At 35.5% G+C, this 24431-nt stretch overlaps 1 protein-coding gene across 16 annotated transcripts in view; it reads right to left on the bottom strand.

Moving 5' to 3' along the window:
- The window catches only part of CHD9 (chromodomain helicase DNA binding protein 9), a 244238-nt gene that overhangs the window by 168623 nt on the left and 51184 nt on the right, over positions 1-24431 (bottom strand). For 8 of the 16 annotated variants that reach the window (XM_033418950.2, XM_033418949.2, XM_033418947.2 and 5 more), the window contains exon 2: positions 60-168. The exons of the other annotated variants lie outside the window; for them this stretch is intronic. The gene's annotated coding sequence lies outside the window, so the exon portion shown is untranslated. The remainder of the gene's footprint in view (positions 1-59; positions 169-24431) is intronic. 16 annotated transcript variants of the gene reach the window in all.

Genomic DNA, 24431 nt, shown 5'->3' on the forward strand with positions numbered 1-24431 from the left:
TTTGGGGGACAGAATTCTTCTAAAGTTAAAACAAGTATTTAGAATCAAAAACAAATTACTTATCTATCTTCATTTCTACAGTCATCCGATGCCAAACATGATGATGATCATATAAAATGGATTCAATTATCAATAGGACAGAATCCCTGCCTTCAAAAAATTCGTAATCTAGAGGGGAAGAAAACACATAAACAAATAATATGATATACGTCTTAGCAGAGATGTATACAAATCACTATACTGTGGTAGTACAGATCGGATAGCAATTAATTATGTCCGGAAAAGATCAGGAAAGGCAGAGAGAAGAGGTGATATTTGAACTGGGTCATATGAGTAAAAATAAGACCTCTAAATATGTGTTCTATAACAGAATATATATATATATAAACTTACTTCAATGGTAAATTTACTTTCCTTAGTGTCTAATAGTTGCTTTTTCTCCAAGACATTTCTATATTCTCTAAGTCTCTCAATAATTTTGAGACTAAATGAATTAGCCTTCCCAGTAATTTCCACACATTAATAGCTTTTCCAACTTAATACAACCATTGATCCCTACCAAATTATTCAATCCTCTATTATAGTCATGTCTGCAACATTTCTATACAGTATTAAATTTCTGCTACATTAATTTTTACTTTGTTTATGAGCTACTTATAGCTATTTCATATTTGTACCTGGAGAAAATTCAGTTTAGGATTCATCTCCTATAGAATGATTCTGCCTACTCAAGCCTGTCTAGTAATGTGCATATGATAAATAATAAATAATATTGCATTGTGATAATATATTACCTTTTCTCTCCAGCAGACTCTACACCCTTGGAAAAAAGGAACACCTTTATAATCTTTGTATCCTTAGTATGTTGCCTAGCATAGTAGGCATGCAATACATTTTTGCTAAATCAGTGAATGACTACACAGGAATTAGAAAGAACATGATACTTTAAACAAACACTAGACCTGAGTCCTGGCTCTACCACCTTCTAGCTGTATGACCTTGAGAAGATCACATACTTTTTGTTTTCATCTGTAAAAAAAACCCAAAGAACAAAAGTAACTATACAAAATATTAACTACAATCCTGTCTGCTCCAAAGATGAAAGGTAAAATACTCTACACGTAAGCTGTAACCTCTATCAGGGTAGAGAACAGGTCTTTTACAATCCCCTCACTCTCTTGCATTGTACCTAAAACTGGCAAGAGCACAGAGGGAACACTAAAGAAATGCCCAGAGGTGAGCCACGACAAGGCATTTTGGGAACTACTCAATAGCATAATGTGACCAGAGCATGCTATTAGCCCAATAGAGAGATGTCGAGAGGCAAGCAGAAGTCAGATATCCAGGTCTTTTATTAGCCATGTTAAGAAATGTGGACTTTATCCTAGAGGCAATAGGGAACTATTTCACCGATTAAAATTTCTTCTCTGGCTTAACACTTGACTAACATTTTTACTGTGGCTACTAACATTTGAAGTTATTGTTAGATAGCAAATATCACCTCTTCCAATGACAGTGACCAAAACACTTAAAGTTGGACCCAGAAACATTATTTTAAAAAATTAAATGATAATGACAAGGATATTAGTCATTTTAAAGAATATCCTGGGAATTCCTCTCTATTTGCTAGATGGGATGCTGCCCAATTCATGAATCATTTAATAAAGCCAATTAGATCTTTAAAATTAAAAAGAAAAGAATATTCTTACTTGGCAAAATAAAAAGCTGGCAAACTTGAGTTTGCCATTTCTTTGTTTAAAAAAAAATGTTCTGTATACTTCTAGAAACAACTTTTGTTAAGGCATTCAAACTAGGCTTGAATACCTATTAGAAAGTTCTTCTTTACATCAAGTCAAATTTCCTCCTTCCTTTCTAGGCATTTACTTTGAGATTGTTTAAAATAAACCTAATTGTGACAAACCTTCAAATTCCTGAAGATTTATGTCTCCCTTAAAGCTTCTCTTTTCAAAGCTATAGGCAAAATATTCCCCATTTACTGAAATGGGAAAAATTTTATCTAAAACGGTTAAAATAAAAGTTTAATGTTAAAGGGATAGACCTTCAACTATTGGTCCCATATTACTAATTTCCCTAGGGTTCCTATAGTGCGTCTAAGTACATGACAGGTAGATAGTACAGAATTTACTAGCTTAATAAATTATGTGACAATATACTAGTAACCAGGTAAAACCACCCTGAAATAGTACTAATTAATTTTCCAATAGTGTACTACAGAATTTCTATCATCAGCTTGTCTGGTTCAGCTTAAATGAAGGTGATTTTAAGTTGGAAGGCAGACTTAATTACCATAGTTAACAGAACCAACATACAAAAGAATCTCAAGAGAATGGAGCAATGGATCAAATCTAATAACTTTTAACTATGGGGTTCTGTTTTCAGTACAGATAACCAATTCTGCAAGTACATTCAGGTTGCAAATTCTACAGAGGCCAGGCCGGTAACATAAATGAGTGAAGCTGGCCAGAGGAGAACTATGGCTGACTATAAGTACAAAGGGGCGGCCACTAGTCAGCTTCAGTTAATTGTTGTTTCTAAGTTTTAAAGAGGAGCTGGAAATTCCCTGATTTTTAATGTTGATAACTACTTCATATTCTTTATATAAAATGCTCTTAGATAGAAAACTATGTCCATATTATAAATGAACTCTCAGTATACTATTATAAATATATGAACTCTCCATACACTAATGTCTGAAATTAATGTGGCCTCAGTAAAAATTCCAGTGGTTTTTTTCACAGTCAGACAAGGTGTTTCTACTTAGACAAAAAGCAAAGCCAGGAAAAGATCTGAAAAAGAAGGACAACCAGGAAGAACTAATCCTACTAAATATTAAAGCATTATAAAATTTCATTTATCAAAACATGGTGGTATTGACATATGAGAAGCCAAACAGATATAATAGAAAGTAACTTAGTATCTCAAATTGGGGGGAAATGAACTATAAAATAAACAATTGGATGGCCACCTGAAAAAAAGAGTTAGATCCCTATCTTGTTCTCAAACCAAGATAAATTACAAATGGATCAAAGATATAAATGTCAGAAATGAAAAACCATGAATATACTAGAAGAAAACATGGACAGGGTCACCTTATTTTCTATTTATGGAACAAAATCTACATGTCATTTAAAGAATCACTAATTAGATTACACAAATAACTTTATGAAAAGATTCATAAATTAGGGAATTCTTTGGTGGTCAAGTGGCTTTCACTGCCAAAGGTGCAGGTTCAATCCCTTGTCAGGAAACTAACATCCAGCAAGCAGTGGCCAAAAAAAAAAAAAAAAAAAAAATCATAAACTAGATTACAAAAGAAAAGTAGCAAACTGAGAAATACTGCAACTCATTTACTGATGAAGTGCTCTTTTTTTTAAAAGGCCTTGCGGTGTAGGTTGCAGGATCTTCCCCAGCCAGGGACTGAAACCCAGCCCCCTGCAGTGGAAGCGCAGCATCCTAACCACTGGACAGCCAGGGAATTCCCTGACGTGCTCATTTTTAAATATATCAAGATTTCCTACAAAATACTAATAGCCTAATAAAAAAATGGGCAAAGGATACCAAGAGTCAGTTCATATTCTCATTCAAAATAAGAGAATGTCAATCAGAACCATACTGATATTCCAAAGTCTAATAACACATATTAGTGAAGTTGTTGGAAAAAAATACTCTCGTATGACCGCTGTGAAGTCTAAAATGGTGAAATCTCTAAGGAGAGAAATTTGCCAATATCCATAAAGATTTCAAGTGCACATACCCTTTGACTGAACAAATTCCCTTCTAACAATTTATTCCATAAATATGTTCATGTATGACTGAAATGGCAGATACAGCTATTTATTGCAGCATTATTTGCTCCAGCAAAAGACTGAATACAGCCTAGATGTCCATCAACAGGATGCTGGTTAAACAAAATGTTATATTCACTTATGCTGGTCACACCAAATCTGGGTATAATATTCACACCTGAGTGTTTAATTTAAAGAATACAGACAAAATGGACATACTCAGAGGACAGCAAGCAGATTGGTGAAGTTACTTGAAACCATGCTTCTTAAAGTTTCTCTCCTCAGTCCTCGCCTCAGTCTAGATATCCTCCCTGGGTAAGCTCATCCTCTATCATCTACCTGCTGACAACTTTAAAATTTTTATGTCTAGTAGTATCTTTCCAGCTGCCTCCTGGACTTCCCCATAAGTATAAACTCAACAGGTCCCAAACGAATCTTTCTTCTAAAATCTTTCTCCTACATTTTTTATTTGGATAATGGCAATGTATAAATAAAACCGACCTTTCTGCCCAAAGTTATTTCCCCACTGTAATCTATCGTGCACATTGTGACCAGAGTTAAGTTTTGTGAAACAGAGATTTGATGATGTCACTTGTCAAAGGAAACCTATTGTTCCCTAATGCTGACCATGTGCCCTTCAAATTTTTTCTCAGCTCCAGTCACCACCCCACCATCTCTCCATAACCTCTACAATCTAATCACACCAATCTACTTGTTATCTTTCTATAATGCCCTATTGTTCATTTTCCACGCTATTACTCATGCTATCTGTAGGACCCCAAATGGCAGATCTAGAATGATAGGTTACCAGAAAACTATAGGGGAAATTATTTTGGCTCAGTGTAAGAAAGGAATTTGAAACAGAGCTATCCAAAGACAAAGATAATGAGTTCCTTATTACTAAAGTTACATATTCAAATTTTAAACAGGCTTTACTCTTGTAAAGAGATTTTGTAAAGAGGAATCCAGCAGCATATCGGTAACTGACTAGTAAGACTTAAAGTTCCTTCTGATCTTGATATTTTATGAATCCTGGCACTTGAGAACTCTTGGCTTTAATGTAGTACCTCAGAGTTACTTATTAGTGAGTTTCAACAAGGTTTATAGGCATATAGATAATCTATATTACATCATTAATTGATCTCAGAATTTCACAGTAACTACCTCAAATCTGAAGATGCTATGAAACTGCAAAAAATTATGAATTTAAATATACTTCAAAGTAATCCTAATAAACTGGGGGAGGGGGGGATCATCCTATTCAAAAAATAGGATGAAATGCAATACTAGAAAGGTTAAATTCGAGTTGATATAAACCTAGGAACTAAAACTGTCACTTCAATTATAGAATGGAAAATTATTCACAAGGTACAAATTAAACACAGAGAAAAAATGGAAATAAATAGCTAACCAGAGTCTAAATATGCATCCTCAACACAGCTTTAGGGAAGCAAATATAATAAAGCTATTAAAAAGCATATACTGGGGCTTCCCTGGTGGTGCAGTGGTAGAGAGTCTGCCTGCCCATGCAGAGGACACGGGCTCATGCCCCGGTCCGGGAGGATCCCACATGCCACAGAGTGGCTGGGCCCATGAGCCATGGCCGCTGAGCCTGCGGGTCCGGAGCCTGTGCTCCGAAACAGGCCACAACAATGAGAAGTCCGCATACCGCAAAAAAAAAAAAGCATATACTACCTTATAACTATAGGAATACACAGTATTATATAATATGTGACAGAACATACTCCTATATTATTTAGACGGTTACTAGAGTCTTTACTTAAGCAAAATGAGAAAAGTTTTAATAGAAAAAAATGAGCATCATCAAAATTAAAAATTTCTGTACTTCAAAGGATATGAAGAAAGCGAAAAGAAACCCCATGGCAGAATGAGATAAAGAGGGTGACAATGTGAGAAAAATTCTGCAAATCATGTATTCGATAAGGGACTTATATCTAGACTATATTAAAAAAATTCCTACAACTTAATAGTAGACAAATAATCCAATTAAAAAGTGGCCGAGGGATCTGAGTAGACATTTCTCCAAGAAGATATACAAATGGCCAATAAGCACGTGAAAATACAGTAAACATCATTAGTCAACAGGGAAATGCATACCAAAATCATGAGATACCACTTCATATACACTAGGATAGGAGGAAAATAATAACGGAAAATAACAAGCGTTAGTGAGGATGTAAAGAAGCTGGAATTCTCATAAACTGCTGTTAGAAATGTAGTCACTTTGAAAAACAGTCTGGCAACTCCTCAAACAGTATATACCCAAAGAAATTGAAAGGACTCAAACAGATGCTTACAAAACAATGTTCATTGAAGCATTATTGATAAAAAGAGGGAACAATCCAATATCCACCAACTGATGAATGGTGAAATAAAATGCAGTATATTGATATAATGTTATATTATTTGACAGTAAAAAGAAATTAAGTACTGATACATGCTAAAACATGGATGAGCTTTGAAAACAAGCCAAATGAAAGAAGCCAGTCACAAAGGACTACATTTATACGAAATGTCAAGAATAGGCAAATATATAGAGACAGAAAGCAGATTAGTGGTTGTCAAGGGGTGGGGTCAGAAGGATTGGTGAGTGTTGGATACAGGTTATGGGGGTTCTTTGGGGGACAATGAAAATGTTATAAAATTACTTTTGGTGATAGATGCATAACTGCGAATATACTAAAAGTCACTGAATTATATACTTTGGGTGAATTATTTAGTATCTGAATTGTATCTCAGTAAAGTTATTTTATAAAGAAAAAGTTATATGGGCAAAATTATTTTGAGTCTTCTAATTTTCTGTTATCTCTCTTAAATAAGGATGAAGGTTATAGTGGTCAATTAAAATTTTATTTTCTTCAACCTCATTATCAACTAATTTTACTTGGCAAGTGTTTGCAAGGCAGATTCTTTTTTTTTCTGAGAAAAAATAAAGCAAGTGAACTTGCTTTGAAAGCTTTAGTCAAGTTACAATGGAAGTCTGTTAGTCTTCTCAAATAAGATATTTCAGCTATCCAATGTAATTTTGAAACGATGGCAGTGTTAAAATAAGCAAGTAATGGTAAATACAAATTATACTCTTGTAAAATTTTAAAATAAATAAGAACTCTAAAATAAACATACTTTTAAAATGACTCAAGAAACACAGCTTTTGAAAATAAGCTATTGTGATTTTTTTTTTTTTTTTTTTTTTGCAGTACGCAGGCCTCTTACTGCTGTGGCCTCTCCCGTTGCAGAGCACAGGCTCTGGACGCGCACAGGCCCAGCCGCTCCATGGCATGTAGGATCCTCCCGGACCGGGGCATGAACCCGTGTCCCCTGCATCAGCAGGCAGACTCTCAACCACTGTGCCACCAGGGAAGCCCTATTGTGATTATTTTAATCAAAATTTAAAACTTCAATTAACAATGAAACTAAACTGATCCTTTCTGATGCTGTCACAAATGATAAAACCTGTTGCCTATCCTACACACTTATACTTTCCATGTAAATGCAACATGTTGTTTTATTATCATTAAAAACAGTAAGTGATGTTAGAACTGAGGAAGAGTTTGCTTTGGAATGTCACATGACAACTCAGAAAACATCAGCATAATATTAATGAAAATCAGAATTTGAAATTTAATTATCTAGAATTTTTATTTTTTAAAAGGTAGGAAGTCCAGAGACTTTAAGCAACAAATACTAATTGAAAGGATGTAAATAATAAGTTAGTATGGAATCAATATTGCCCTTCAATTATATAGAGCTGGCCCTTTAAAAGGTAACAAGGACTGCCAAGTTCTGTACCTAATAAGGATGAAAGTAGGGGAGCAACTGTACTCCTCCCATCCAGGTTTTTATATTCATTTCTAGATCTACTTTCCTCTCCTCTTCTGAGGACCTTACTGATAGGATACAGATACTCATATACCAGAATAACAATCTCCCACTCACAAGCCAAACTATTTCTGATCAAATTCCCAACCACATCACAAATAAATCTGAAAAATCACAGAAGACATTACTTTTTAATTTCCTCTGCTTTAGATTTTTTTTAACTTAAAAAATGTTTCATTTTTGTAACAAGCAGTAAAAAGTTAATACTCTCTTTCCTCTGCCTTCCTTCTCTACTCCTACCTGCTGAAGGACACTGTAACAGTCACTCTTACTTCTGTCTCCTGAGTCATCAATTTTTCTCATTCTCCTAGATCATTTTCACAGGCATACAAACAAGCTGTTATTATAGCTTAGGAAATAACTAAAATATATACAGAAAAGGGAAAAAGGGAATCAAAATGGTACACTACAAAAAAATCAATTGAATACAAAAAAAGAGCAGGATGAATGGAGGAATCAAGAGCATGTAAGACATAAAAAGGCAAATAGCAAAATGACAGAAATAAGTTTTTCCTTATCAGTAATTACTTAGAATATAAATGAATTAAATTCTCTAGTTAAAAGGAAGATATTGGCAGAATGGATAAAAACAAAATCAAAAACATGATCCATCTGTATGTGATCTACGAAAGACTCACTTTAAATACAAAACCACAAAGAGGTTAAAGATGAAAGGACAGAAAAAGATATCCCATGCAAATAATAATCAAGAGCGCTGCAATAGCTATATTTTCATCAAACAATGGATTTTAAGTCAAAAAGGTTACAAAAAACAAAGAACATCATTATATATCAATACATGGTTCAATCCATCAAAAATATGTAATAATTATAAACATGTATGTGTCTAACAATAGAGCCACATAATCTATGCAGCAAATATACATAGAATTGAAAGAAGAAACAGACAGTTCTACAGTAACAGTTGGAAACTTCAATATCCTATGTTCAATAGTGGATAGAACAACCACACAAAAAGTCAATAAGAAAATAGAGGATTTGAATACTATAAACCAATTAGACCTAAAATATATATACAAAACACTCCACCTAACAATAGCACAATGTTTATTCTTCTCAAATGCTCCTGAAACATTCTCCAGGATAGACCACATAGTAGGCCACATACACTTTTAAATGTATTAAAAGTAGACCACTTTTAATACATTTAAAAAGATTGAAAGTATACAAAGTATCTTTCTGATCCCAACAGAACAAATCTGGAAATCAATAACAGAAGCAAAACTGGAAAACTCACAAATATATGGAAATTAAACAAAACACTTTTAAACAACCAATGCATCAAAGAAAAAATAACAAGGAAAACTAGAAAATACTTTCAGATGAATGAACATGAAAACACAACAATACCAAACCTAATGAGATGCAGTAAAAGCAATGCTCCAATGGAAATTTATATCTGTAAACAACTACATTAAAAAAGAAAGACATCTGGGCTTCCCTGGTGGCGCAGTGGCTGGGAGTCTGCCTGCCGATGCGGGGGACACGGGTTCATGCCCAGGTCTGGGAGGATCCCACATGCCGTGGAGCGGCTGGGCCCGTGAGCCATGGCCGCTGAGCCTGTGTGTCCGGAGCACTGCAACGGGAGAGGCCACAGCAGTGAGAGGCCCGCATACGGCAAAAAAAAAAAAAAAAAAAAGACAGACCTCAGAGCAATAACCTAACTGTACACCTTAATGAAATAAAAAAGAAGAGCAAACAAATCCACAGATAGCAGAAGGAAAGGAATAATAAAGATTAGAGATAAGTGAAATAGAGAAAAGCAATAGGAAAAAAAAATCAATGAAATCTATCCTTAGTTCTCTGAAAAGATCAACAAAATTGACAAACCTTTAGCCAGATTGGCTAAGAGAAAAGAGAGAACATCCAAATTATTCAAAGCAGAAACACAAGAGAGGACATTAATACAGACTTTACAAAATAAGGATTATAAAAGGATAATGTGAACAACTGTACACCAAATTGGATAACCTAGATGAAATGGACAAACTACCACAAAAACTACCAAAACTCACACAAAAAGAAATAGAAAATCTAAACAGATCTATAAGAAATAAGGAGATTGAATCTGTAACCCAAAACCTCCCAATAAAACAAACATACCCCAATAAAATAAAATTTAAAAAACAAAACAAACAAAAATACTCCCAACAAATAAAAGTCTAGTACCAGATTTCTTTAATGGTGAATTCTATCAATTATTTATAGGATTGACACCAATCCTTCTCAAACTCTTCCACAAAAGTGAAAAGGTGGGAACACTTTCTAACTCATTCTGTGAGGCCAACATTACCCTGATACTGAAGCCAAAGGCATTACAAAAAAACAAAAAACCCAAAGAAAAATAACCCTTATGAATACAGATGAAGAAATCATCAACAAAATACTAGAAAACCAAATCCAGCAGATTATACACATATATATACACACATATACAACATATACATCATGACCTAGTGGGACTTATCCTAGGTATATAAAGGTAATTAACATATAAAAAACCAATCAATATCATATATCTTATTAACAGAATGAAGGAAAAAACACAATATTAACTCAATTGATGAAGAAAAAGTGTTTGACAAAGCCTAACACTCTTTCTGATAAAAACACTCAGTAAAACAGGAATAGAAAGAAACGTCCCCAGTTTGATAAAAGCCATATATGAACAACTTACAGCTAACATCATACTCAATGGTAAAAGAATGAAAACTTTTGCCCCAATATCAAGAACATGACAAGGATGCCCACTTTCACCACTTCTATTCAATATAGTACTGGAAAATTCAGCTGGACAAAATAGGCAAAAAAAAGTAAAATAAAAGGCATCCAAAGTGGAAAAAAAGAAGTACAACTATCTCTATTCACAGGTAACATGATCTATAGAAAACTATAAATACACACACACACACACACACACACACACACAGAGTTAGAGCTAATAAACGAATTTATCAAAATTGCAGGATACAAATCTATGCAGAAAAATCAGTTGTATTTCTGTAAGATAGCAATCACCATTCCAAAAAGGCAATTAAGAAAAAAATACCATTTACAATAGCATTTAAAAAAATACTTAGGAATAAATTTAACAAAGGCCATGTAAGATGTGGGCACTGAAGACTACAAAACATTGCTGAAAGGAATTAAAGTATATCTAAATAAATGGAAAGACATCCTGTGAATAATGAAATCTAAATAAATCAAAGACAAGGGGCTTCCCTGGTGGCACAGTGGTTAAGAATCCACCTGCCAATGCAGGGGACACAGGTTTGAGCCCTGGTCTGGGAAGATCCCACATGCCACGGATCAACTAAGCCCGTGCGTCACAACTACCGAGCCTGTGCTCTAGAGCCCGCGAGCCACAACTCCTGAAGCCCGCGTGCCTAGAGCCCGTGCTCTGCAAGAAGGGAAGCCATCGCAATGAGAAGCCCGGGCACTGCAAATGAAGAGTAGCCGCCGCTCACGGCAACTAGAGAAAGCCCGTGCACAGTAATGAAGACCCAAAGCAGCCAAAAATTAAATAAATAAATTTATTAAAGAAAAATAAATCAAAGACATAATATTGTTAAGATAACAATACTACCCAAAGTGACCTACAGATTCAATGCAATTCCTATCAAAATTCCAAAGATGTTTTTTTGCAGAAATTCATATGGAATTTCAAGGGACCCAGAACAGCCAAAACAATCTTGAAAAAGAACAAAGTTGGAAGACTCACACTTCTCGGTTTCAAAACTTACTACAAAACTACAATTATCAAAACAGTGTGGTACTGGAATAAGGACAGACATACAGACCAATGGGATGGAACTGAAAGCCCAGGAATAAACCCTCACATCTATGGTCAATTGACGATTTTTTTTTTTTTTTTTTTTTTTTTTTGTGGTACGCGGGCCTCTCACTGTTGTGGCCTCTCCCGTTGCGGAGCACAGGCTCTGGACGCGCAGGCTCAGCGGCCATGGCTCACGGGCCCAGCTGCTCCGCGGCATGTGGGATCTTCCCGGACTGGGGCACAAACCCGTGTCCCCTGCATCAGCAGGCGGACCCTTAACCACTGTGCCACCAGGGAAGCCCTGGTCAATTGATTTTTGACAAGGGTACCATGACCATTCAATGGGGAAAAACAGTCTCTTCCACAACTGATGCTAGGAAAACTGAAGAGCCACCTGCAAAAGAATGAAGCTGAACCCTTACCTTATACCATATATAAAAATTAACACAAGCAGATCAAAGATCTAAATTTAAAAGCTAAAATTCTAACACTCTTAGAAGAAAACATGGAGGCAAATCTTCATGACTTTCGTTTTGGCAATGATTTCTTAAATATAACACTAAATGCATGGGTGAAAATAGAAAAAAATAGATAAATTGGACTTCATAACAACTGAAAACTTGTGCATCAAAAGACAGTATCAAAAGAGTGAAGACAACTCACAAAATGGGAGAAAATATTTGCAAATCATATCTAGTAACAGTTTAATACCCAGAATTTATAAAGAATTCCTACAATTAAATACTGTAAAGACAACCCAACTTAAGGAAATGGCCAATAAACACATGAAAAGTTACTCAACAGTCACTAAGGGAATGCAAATCAAAATCACAATGAGATATTTAATACCTACTAGAGATGCTGTAACATAAGGGAAAATAACAAGCATTGAGGAGAATGTGGAGAAACTGAAACCCTCCTACACTGCTGGTAGGAATGTAAAATGGGACAGCCAATGTGGAAAAGAGTGTGGTGGTTCCTCAAAAAGTTAAACATAGAATTACCATATAACCCAGCAGTTCTATTCCTAGGTATACACTATACACCCCAAAGAATTAATAACAGGGACTCAAACAGATATTTATACAGCAATATTCATAGCAGCATTATTCACAATAGCCAAAAGTTGAAAAACTCTAAGCGCCATCAACGGATAAACAAAATTTGGTATAAACATAAAATAGAATATTATCCAACCACAAAAAGGGGTAAGATTCTGATACATGCTACAACAGGGATGAACCTTATAAACACTGTGCCAAGTATAAAAGGCAGACACAGAAGGTAAAATGTTGTATGATTCCTCTTATACAAAATATCTAGAATAGGTAAATTCATAGAAACAGAAATATTAGAGGTTACCAGGAGCTGGTAAGAGGGGAAGTGGGGAGCTATTTAAGGAGAGTTTCTGTTTGGGGTGATGAAGAAAATTGGAAATAGTGGTGATGGTTACACAACACTGTGAATGGAAATGCCACTGAATTGTATACATAATGTTTAAAATGGCAAATTTTATGGTTATATATATATATATATTCACAAACACACACAAAGCCAAGCATGCTCCTACCTCGGGGCCTTTGCACTTGCTGAATACACTCTTCCCTCATTTCCTATAAATTCTTTTCTCAAAAGTAACTTTCTCGGTGAGGTCATTCCTGACCAACCTATTTAAAACGTCATCGTTCTCCTCCAATACTTCACATCTCTGTCCCCCCACTTTTTGCCTTAGTATTAGCTAACATTCTATATACTTTACATATTTATTTTGTTTAAAGCTTATGTTACCCAGAATATGTAAGTTCTAAGAAGTCAGAAATTTATCCTTATCATATAGTAAGCAGTAAAAAAAATACTTATTCATGTCATATACACACAAAACTTTCTATTTGGGTAGGCGGCAAAGAAGGAATTCTACGTAAGGCAGAAACTGTTTTTGCCCTTTTAAAAAATCTTACGTGAAACTTTCTTTAAAAATGGCATTAGGGGTTATCTGGACATTAAGCTTATGACCCATTTAAAAATATTTTTAATTTTTTTCTTCCAGTGTTACTGAGATATACTTGACATACAGCACTGTGTAAGTGGAAAGTGTACAGCATAATGATCTGACTTACACACATCATGAAACTGTTATCACAATAAGTTTAGAGATCATCCATCATTTCATAGATACAAAATTGAAGAAATACAAAAAAAAATTTTGTGATGTGAACTGTTAGGATTTACTCTCAACAACTTCCATATATAACATTCAGAAGTGTTAATTCTATCATGTTGTACACTACATCCCTAATACTTGTTTATCTTATACTTTACCTTGTACCTTTTGATGGCCTTCATCCAATTCCCCTCCCCCCAGCCACTACTCCTGCCTTGGTAATGACAAACCTGACCTCTGTTTCTATGAGTTTGTTTGTATGTTTGTTTTTGAAGTGTAATTCACCTACATTATCTTAGTTCCTGTTACACAAGAGTCTTTTTCTATACATTTCAAAATGATCACCATGATAAGTCTAGTTATGATATCACCATACAAAGATATTACTTGGTTATTAACTATATTCCCCACACTGTACCTTTCATACCAGTGATTCATTTATTTTTGCAACTGGAAGTTTGTACCTCTCAATCTCCCTCACTTCTTTCTTTCCTCTCCCACCCTCTTTCCTCTGGCAACCACCTGTTTGTTCTCCGTATCTATAACTCTTGTTTCTGTTTTGTTATGACCTTGTTTTGTTTTTCAGATTCCACATGCAAGTAAAATTATACAGTATTTGTCTTTCTCTTATTTCACTTAGCATAATACCCTCTAGGGCCATGCATGTTACTGCAAACGGCAAGACTGCATTCTTTCTTCTATATATACCACATCTTTTTTATCTGTTCATCTAATGATGGGCACTTGGGTTGCTTCCATATCTTGGCTATTATAAATAGTGCTGCAATGAACATAGGGGTGCATATATCTTTTCAAATTAGTGTTTTTGTCCCCAAAGCACAAAATATTTTAAAGTTTTAATTGTGGTAAAATATACATAAAATGTACCATCTTAACCATTTTTAAGTGTACAGTTCAGTAGTTTTAAGCATATTGACTGTTGTGTAACCAATCTTTAGAATTTTTTCATCTTGCAAATTTGAAATCCTGTACCCATTTATTTAAACAACTCCCCATTCTCCTTCCTCCAATCCCAACCCCTGGCAACCATCATTCTGCCGTTTCTAAAGAATGTGACTACATTAGATACCTCATCTAAGGGGAATTATACAATGTGTTTGTGTGTGTAAGTGGCTTATTTCACTTAGCATAATATATTCAAGGTTCATCCATGTTGTAGCATATGTCAGAACTTCCTACCTTTTTAAGGCTGAACAACACTCCATTGTACGTATATTATGGCCCATTAAAATTTTTTCCAGTATTTTTCAAGTTCTTTTTGAACAAGAAGCATGATATGCTATAGAATCTATCCTTCAGTAGTATACTTAGCTATTTTATGGGAAGTAGAGTAAAAGATGTCTGGATACCAAATCCCAAACTGCGACCCAATTATCAGACCTAACCTGCTGAGGAAACTTCTGACCAAAATACTATACTATGAAACTTAATTCTTTAATATGAACATCAACTGTGTCTCTCCTTAATTTACCTGATAGTTACTTATAAGCCTAAACAGACATGTTCAAAGTAGACTGAAAGGATCCAAAAGAGAAATTTCCTTACCCAATATTATAGACTAAAACCTATTAGTATTATTTGTTTTCCCCCTACCAGGAGACCAAAATTCTAATCTCTGTAACTAACTGAAAGTGTGACAATATACTTAACTGTCTGGCCCCCCAGTTACCTTGTCAATGACAGGTTTGGACTGAATGCTTGTGAAGGTGTCTCATAACTCAACACTGTCTACTTGGTTTATTTTCTACTCACATATTCACAAAACACCTACCCCAACCAAACTAGAGATATCAGGAAAAAAAGATTAAAATCCTCATTAAGGAATAAATGCAAGATAAAAAGTAGTGGGCTCTATATTCTAAAATAAAAGCTTATGAGATTTAACTTTAAAAATACCTTTTAACTTAAAAAAAAACATTTTTTCCTCTTGAAGACATCAACCATAATGTTCTATACCTAAAATTCTAAAAAAAAAAATAATTATTATGTTACGATTGTTCTATCCTTCTACTATTTGTAGGAGTATCACTGTCCTCATTTTTAAAAAATTTTCAGGCTAGTATGACCTTAACATATAACAACATGAACACCAGCAAAAACTAGAACTTAACAGAGAAATAAACTAATTTGTAATAGTTATCCAGAAAAACATCCTTCAAAATTATTCCCAGTAGACAATTTAAGATAACTTAGGTTGTTTTATTAATGTACAATACACAAAATCATCACAGAAGTTGAGATAAGAAGCTTTACAAGTCATGTATTCCAATCTCTATTAACATTTGCGTATAGAACTCTATTAAATCCCATCCTTATGTCTGTTCTATGTTTTCTTGGTATGTTTCAGATTAATCTAACTGCATAAGGTATCCATCCAGCTGATTGGTTATAAAATAAATTAGATCACTAGTCAATAAGAAAAATATCTGGCAAATACCAATCAGCCATGGCATAGTTGAAGAAGCTCAGGCGTGAGTTCAAATTCTGCCATCTCTAAGCTGTATAACCTTCAGCAGCTCTTTTAAATTCTTTTTCCTCACCTGACCATCTACACTGCAGAGCTGTTACAGAGTTCAGAAGAATAAAGTCTAAAATATAGTAAGTGCTCAACAAATATGTATTTCCCTCTCACTGACCTGTAGAACTAAGAACATATATCAAGATTCTACGTTGGCTTGCAGAAAAATTACTAAGAGCTTGTTATATCTGATTGTACTCAGTTTCCAACTCGTTTAAAAAATATTTATACTAACCAGCAATTTCATCAATATGCCAAAACTCATCTTTGCCCTCCCAATATATATGCTTGCTCATTTTATTCCCTTACTAAAGATATCAATGCCTCTCTACCCATTTTTGCTTCGATTCCCCCACAGGTAATCCATGCCTTAACCATATTGAAATGTTGCCTGAATTCATCAAACTTTCTCACATCTCCATTAATACATACAGGAAATTCTCTTCACCTATAATATCACTTCCCACCACCCCTGTTACTCTATTTAGTGCTTCTGATATTAAACTCAAGTTCTACCATCTCTAGGAAGCCAGTACACACACACACACACACACACAACCCGGCCCTCTGGAAAGGTTAAGCATTCATTAATTTATTTTTTGGCCATGCCATGCGGCATGTGGGACCTTAGTTCCCCAACCAGGGGTCGAACCCGTGCCCCCTGCACTGGAAGTGCAGAGTCTTAACCACTGGACCACCAGGGAGGTCCCAAGCATTCATTTTTTGTATTCCACACTGTACACACTATATTATCATTCTTGGTCTACTTGTCTGTCTTCCCTACTAAACAAGAGGAGTGCAGAGAATGGTTCTTATTCATCTGTATCCCTAACATCTACTAGTATAATTCCTGGCACATAGTAAATACCCAAATGTTTTCAAGAATTCAATGTCATAACGTAAAACAAAACAAAACCTCTCAATCCTTAATAGTAACGCCAAAAATTGAGATTCAAAAGCATTCTTTTAAGCAACAATGTACCATTTTTAAGACTTGAAGTATGCCTCCACTGAAATGCACTTAAAAATGGTTAAAACAGTATATTTTAGGCTATATATATTTACCCTACACACACACACACACACACACACACACACACACAGACACACAGAATGTCTCAGTGATCCAACTGAAGCTTAATTCCTGGTTATCCCTCAAAGAATTTTGCTTTCATTGATAAGTTATTCTACAAGGGACCTATAGCATAGTGGTTAAAAGTAAGGGCTCTGAAAAGAGACTGGTAAGCTTTATCACTTGTTAGCTATGTAATCTTAGGCAAGTCCATCATTTTGAAGCTCAGTTTCTTCATCTGCAAAATGGGGATTGTAATAGTACTGATCTCATAGAACTGTAGTAAATAACCCATATAAAGTACTGCGTAAATACTGTTTTCAAACTGTGCTCCCTAGATTGTTGGGTGATCCTTAGCCAAAGAAAGAAAGGGCTTTAGACCACCCCTTCCCCCATTTCTTCCCCTATAAAAGATTTCACCCTATACATTCTTTTACTTTACAGATTGATCTGTCAAGTAGGATTTTTTAAAAACAAAGCATTCCTTGGTTTAAAAGAACTGAAACCACTAATCTAATAGCACTCAACTGATGCTCATATTAACATCTCAGTCTGTAGATCGCCACTTACTAAATTCAATTATTGAAACTTACTTTGTTGGCATTCATACTTAATTTAGCTTTGCTTTGCATCTCACAGAAAGGGAGATCTTTAAAAATACAATCTCATCTCTACTCTCGGTAAAAGCTAACTGGGAATAACTAATTTGGGGCTGATATTGAAGACAGATTATAAGTTTCCTACTTGCTACTGAGTCAGGTCAAGTTGTTTAACTGAAGTGGTCCTGAACATAAATCATACTCATAATCAAATTAAGAGAGTGTGTGTGTATACTATTAACATTAAAAACAGGAAACTGATTTAAGTGAAGAATTCTCCAAAGTTTGAAATACACTAAAAACTGAGACCCAGGTTGATTATCACTAACTTGCAAGGTTGTTGCAGAGTTTAAAAATATAAAGTTCCTAAAATATAGTAAGTGCTTAATAAATGCAGCTTTCCCTCTCATACCTGTCATCTCTTTTCTGACTTCGCAACAACCAATAGTCATTCAAACCTTCCCATGGCTGTTAGGCTTTTCTACACCTCCTCAGACTCTTTCACTAATTATCTCCAATGCTGTCCTCTCATCACCTTCAAAACCCTTGTGTTCTTTTTCACTCACTCAACCCACCATAGTTTATTAACATCACCACTGTAATTTTACCTCCTTGCCTCAGTCCAATTCAATGTTTCTGAATATCTGTAATATTTATAATATTTACTATTTGCCTGGAACCAAACCTTTACCTTCAATGTGGTCCTTGCTTTTGTTTAATGTTTAAATTCATTTTCCTACGCTTCTAGGCTATCTCTTTGCAGTTATTTGTTTTCTCTCCTCAATTCTTCAATCCTAAGTTCCACATTCTCACCCCAAAACAATTTTGCCTCTTACACTTCTGAGGTTTTCCAGTTGAAAGTCACCAATCATCTTTACAGAAGCCATGTATCTGTCTTTGCATCTATCCCTTTTTTCTTCTATAAATACTATTTTCAGAAGAGGAAGCATGACTCTTCCCCAAAGATAAATCTTTCACCTCTTAATACCTACCATTCCATCTAGCCTTTCAAAGAGACTTACACCCATACGTTCCACCTCTCTCGAGGATCTTTAATCACCCCCTGCAATTACCTGCTTTCCTTCTAACTTTAGGCATCAGATCTCTCCTACCTCAAAAATGTAAATGTACAAATGAAATCATCTTGTTTCTATCCTATTCAAAGACAAATATTGAAAATAAATTATCCACTGCCTCCATTTTCCAAATACCCATTTTCTTGTTAACCTCCTGTACTTTAGTTTCTGCCCCCATAAAATTACTGCAACTCTTTCAAAGATAACTAAGAAAATATAGAGAGAAATATATTGAATTCAAGTCAGCTAATTCCATGGGAAAAAAAATTTTAATTTACTCAAACTGTAGTAAAGCACAAAATTTTAAGATAAAACAAATTTTATGCAAAATATATGAAACCTAATCATTGTCCTCACCATTTTTTCCCTCTTATAAAAGAACTAACAAGATATATTAGCAGGTTTCTTTCAGAAGAATAACCACTGATTTCCAATATTCGTTTGTTTTTTTTGGCCACATGGCTTGTGGGATCTTAGTTCCCCAACCAGGGACTGAACCCAGGCCTTTGGCAGTGAAAACATGGAATCCTAACCACTGGACTGCCAGGAATTCCTCTAGGATAAAATTTAATATGCTTTACAGGGCTGCTGCTTACTCAGGTAAACTAAACTGAAGTAACCAATGGCCAAAAAAGATAATCTTTCTTTCCCCCCAAATTTCAAACCACGTCCGTTTGTAGCAATAACAGTGTCTAAAATTACTGGTTAAAAAAGTTCTAAAGCATAACCAAAAAAAACACACAAAAAACCCTTAGATATTCATTTAGCTAACTACATTTAATTATGCCAAATTACAACAGAAACATCAATATCTACAGCTATTTGATAAATAATAGCTACTAACGACAGAAGCTATAATTTTTACTCATAAGCACCCGAAGCCTCATTTAAAATGATACATTTAATATCGGACTGCCTACAAGCTAATAACTTTCAGATTGTTAATTTCCTGAGAATATCAAAAAAACAAAACTTTTCTATTCCGCACCATCACCCAAGTAATACATAAACCCATCTAATACTACGTTCTAGTTCTTTTTTTCTCAAACCTTCATATTTAATATAATCTATATTAAGATATTCACAAATAAACTTTCAAAAATTGAAGTACATTGTTAAAAAGTAAGATCATTTCAGTTACCAACTTTTCTAACATAAATAGGAAGCCCAGTCTTTTGTCTCAAAACGCATTCTATGGGGACTTTCCTGGTGGCACAGTGGTTAAGAATCCGCCTGCCAATGCAGGGGACACAGGCTCGAGCCCTGGTCGGGGAAGATCCCACATGCCGCGGAGCAACCAAACCCGCGTGCCACAACTACCGAGCCTGCACTCTAGAGCCCGTGAGCCACACTACTGATCCTGTGCTCTAGAATGCGCGAGCCACAACTACTGAAGCCCGCGTGCCTAGAGCCTGTGCTGCGCAACAAGAGAAGCCACCGCAATGAGAAGCCCGGGCACCACAACAAAGAGTAGCCCCCGCTCCCTGCAACTAGAGCAAGCCTGCGCACAGCTACTAAGACCCAAGGCAGCCAAAAATAAATAAATTTTTTTTAAATAGAAAAAAATGCTAAAAACACATACTATGAATATGTCTTAGTGTGCTGTCACACACATAGCTAAAGCTATCCTCACTGAGAGTCAGCACTCAGATAAAACCAGTCCTCACCTTCTGAAGCACTTGTCTATGGATAGTGTTCAAACCTTGATTTCTCACCAATCCTTTTTCTCCCCCTATCTTCTTCTCAGTACATCTCACCATCATCTACCTAATTCCTCAAGCCAGGAACGTGGAGATCATTTTTTTTTAATTAATTTACTTATATTTTATTTTGGCTGCGTTGGGTCTTCGTTGCTGCGCGCAGGCTTTCTCTAGTTGCAGCAAGCAGGGGCTACTCTTTGTCCTGGTGCACAGGCTTCTAATTGCGGTGGCTTCTCTTGTTGCGGAGCACAGGCTCTAGGCACGTGGGCTCAGTAGTTGTGGCTCGCGCACTCTAGAGCACAGGCTCGGAAGTTGTGGCGCACAGGTTTAGTTGCTCCGCGGCATATGGGATCTTCCAGGACCAGGGCTCGAACCCGTGTTCCCTGCATTGGCAGGTGGACGGATTCTTAACCACTGCGCCGAAGTCCATGGAGGTCATTTTTGACAGCTTTCATTTACATCCAATTCATCATGCAGTTGTCAACTGCGCCACCATTCCCATCTCCTGTCTCTATCAAATCAAATTTTATATATACATATACCCATATATCCTTTTCCATTCCTTCGTCTCTACAGCTGCTACCCTAGTTCCAGTTATCATCATGTCTTACCTCAACAACTGTAGTAGCACAATGTCTTTGCTTTTACCCTTGCCTTTCTCCAATCCATTTTCAGCCAAAGTGATGTTTTAAAAATTTAAAGTATATTACTCCTCTGCTTCAAAATCTTCAATGACTGCAATGTCCTTAGTAAAACCCAGAAGTCTTTAACATGTCCTTCAAGGCCCTGCATGGCCCCGCATGATCTGCTCTCTGCCTCTCTCATTTCATCTTGCACGGTTTCCCTCCATTATTATCCTCTTGCCACCCTGAACTTCTTTCATTCCTTCCAACATATTAACCTCTCTCCTGCCTTCATACGTATTTTTTCCATTCTAGGAAACTCTTTTCCTGCCTGGTTTCTTATTCTTTATGTCTTGACTTAAATATCACCACCTGAGAGGCCTTCTCTGACCGTACAAACTAAAACCCTCCCCATTTTTCTCTCATAGCACTCTTTTCCCTTACTGAATTCACCCCAAATTGTAATTTTACATTTATTTTCTTGTTCATTATGTCTTTCCACTATTATGCTGTAGATTCTACAAAGGCAAGGATTACACTACATATAATAAATTAATAAGTAAAAGGATCACTTAATAAATCTGCTTAGTGGATGAATGAATGGATGTGCATGACCTAGAATCCAGGTAACAAATTACAGCTCTAAGTGGCTTCCCCTCCTCTGGGTCTCCCATCGTCACATGATCAACTTTCCAACTGTTACCAAAAGAGAGGAGCAAAAGGTGTTCCTGCAAACTCAAAGGCAATACAATAGGAGGAATGCCAGGAAATTGTACTCGATGTCAAATAGGTGAGACAAATAATGGTATGATTTCATGGGAAGGAGAAATCCTTAAGGGCTACAATGATGAGAGATGATTTTATTCACAAGGTGGAATTTGACCTGAGTATTCAAACTGGTAAAATTTGGAGAGGTAGAATGTATGGGGAGTGAAGCCCAAATAAGGAATTAAGAGACACAAAGTGTTAGAAGACAATTATAGAACTGGAATGTGGCAACTTATATTTACAAAGTAGATAAGTGTAAAAAAACTAAATCTCTCATCATGTAAGAAATCTGTATTTTGTTAAAACATGTTAATCACGTTAAGACCACAACATCTACAAAACATTTGAAAGGTTACAATAAAATCATTCTACCTCAGTCTCCATAAATCCCTTCTAATTCTAATCTTTGGCTTTTAAAGTTTTTCAAATATTTATGACAACACACTCTCATAATTAGTTTTCATAACTCATTTTCACTCTGACCAACTACCTCAAGTTTCCATATTCTTATCACTGTGTTCTTTATTCACCATACTGACACCTGATGAAATTTCCCCAGTAGATCTACTATTTCAATCATATTTATTTTTCCTTTATAGCCTTTGATCTCTCTAGAACTTCATTTTTTTCTTCTCTGTCGAAGTAGTTGACTTTTTCTTGTTCTACATTTATTTCAATGATCTAACTCTTCAGAAAATCTAAAATATTCATATGTACCAACATTTTAATTTTACTATTGGTAGAAGCTTCAAAAGATTTTACTTCTAAATCTGTAATGTTACTTCAGTTCCTGCCTCCTAAATTTACACAAGCCCCTCCTTCAGTTCTATCTTGTTTCCATAGGTAAATTATCAAGGTCTAGTTCAATGCCTTATGGAAGGCATTCAGTTATATTAGATAAGGGGTTTGGAGTTAAACGTTTCTAGAGATACTTCCAAATTGAAAATGTTATGATTTCATTAATCTTATCTTGTCATGGGCTTTTTCCATTGACAACACTGCTTATCTTTATTCATGCTTGCCTACTTGAGGTTATTCTAAAAATGTTTTCCGGTTAAGGCCAACTTACCTGAAATACCAATATACCACTATTTCTTTCAAAACCTCTGCTTTTTCTAACACTTAAATCCAAGCATAATTTTTGCATTTCAGAGGAGGATCTCAGGATACTTAGAATCACAGAATTGTCAAACTGGAGCACACTAAGGTTCACAGAATTTAAGAAACTTGACTACATCTATATAGCTAGTGAAGTGACAAAGTCCTGATTCTCTCTAATCAGCACTCCTTCCAAGACAAGAAGGCTTTACTGGTTACTCCAGCACAATGTTTTCTTCCTAATGCTATTTCCTATGTCCTTAGGACATCATCTTCTCCTAGTTAATCAATCACAACGTTTTTGTTTTTTAACTCTCAATTACCCTCACTCTCCTAAAACCGTTCAAGGATGACAGAGATACCAGAAGCAAAACTGGGAGGCAACTACTTTGCTTTTTCTCAGATCATTTTATGTCTATATTATATGATCTGCATTTTATAGGAAATTCCCCAAGGAGTGAGACCTGCCAATACGTTGTAGTACACTACAACGATTTAATGTGAAGTGCTAAGGCAATGGAAGCATAAACAGAAAAGTCTTGGAAGATACATGGTTTTACTTGCTTGGAGCAATAGATATTTTTCATTTAGTAAATATTTATCAAATATCAATCATATGGAAGGCTCTGTGCTACCTATTAGCAAAAAGTCACATTTAAATTCAAGTACTGTAAATCAAACAGAAAAGAAACACTATGTTCATCCTTTTGCAAAAACAAAAACACCAAAAACAAACACAGCACAACCCTCCCTCTGTAAAGTGGAATCCCCCCTTAAGTTCACCTTCTGTATATTCAAGTGTTTGCAGACCTAATGGTTCTAAGTACCTGTACAATTATACAGAGTTTAGATAGAGTAACATTACAAAACAAGCCCTCTTTCCTTTTCAAGATCATAGCTACTTAAGTAAAAGTGGTGAGACTGAAATCAGAGAAAACGAAACGCTGAAAAGTGGAATGCAAAACTGAGAAATTAAACTGCGATAATGACTGCATTAAGGAAAATAAACTTTATTTAACGGGGGGCGGGGACTCTGAGGTACTTATGAGTATTTCACATAAACTGATAAAAGTCACAAAAGCGCCAAATCCCAGTCTTCCAAGAAAGTAACACTGTAAATATCACCATTAAAAAAACAAGTTCTTGTCTACTTTGTTCTGAAAAGTTTTATTTTCCTTAAAAACAAAACAAAACCAGAAAAAAGCAAAACAAAACCAAAAAAGGAACAAACAGAAACCACTCTGAGCTGGCGACTGCGACAGGCCAGTCAGACACCCAGGCTTTCTGGGTCGC

This window comes from Orcinus orca, chromosome 20, assembly GCF_937001465.1.
Source record: "Orcinus orca chromosome 20, mOrcOrc1.1, whole genome shotgun sequence".
NCBI lineage: Eukaryota > Metazoa > Chordata > Mammalia > Artiodactyla > Delphinidae > Orcinus > Orcinus orca.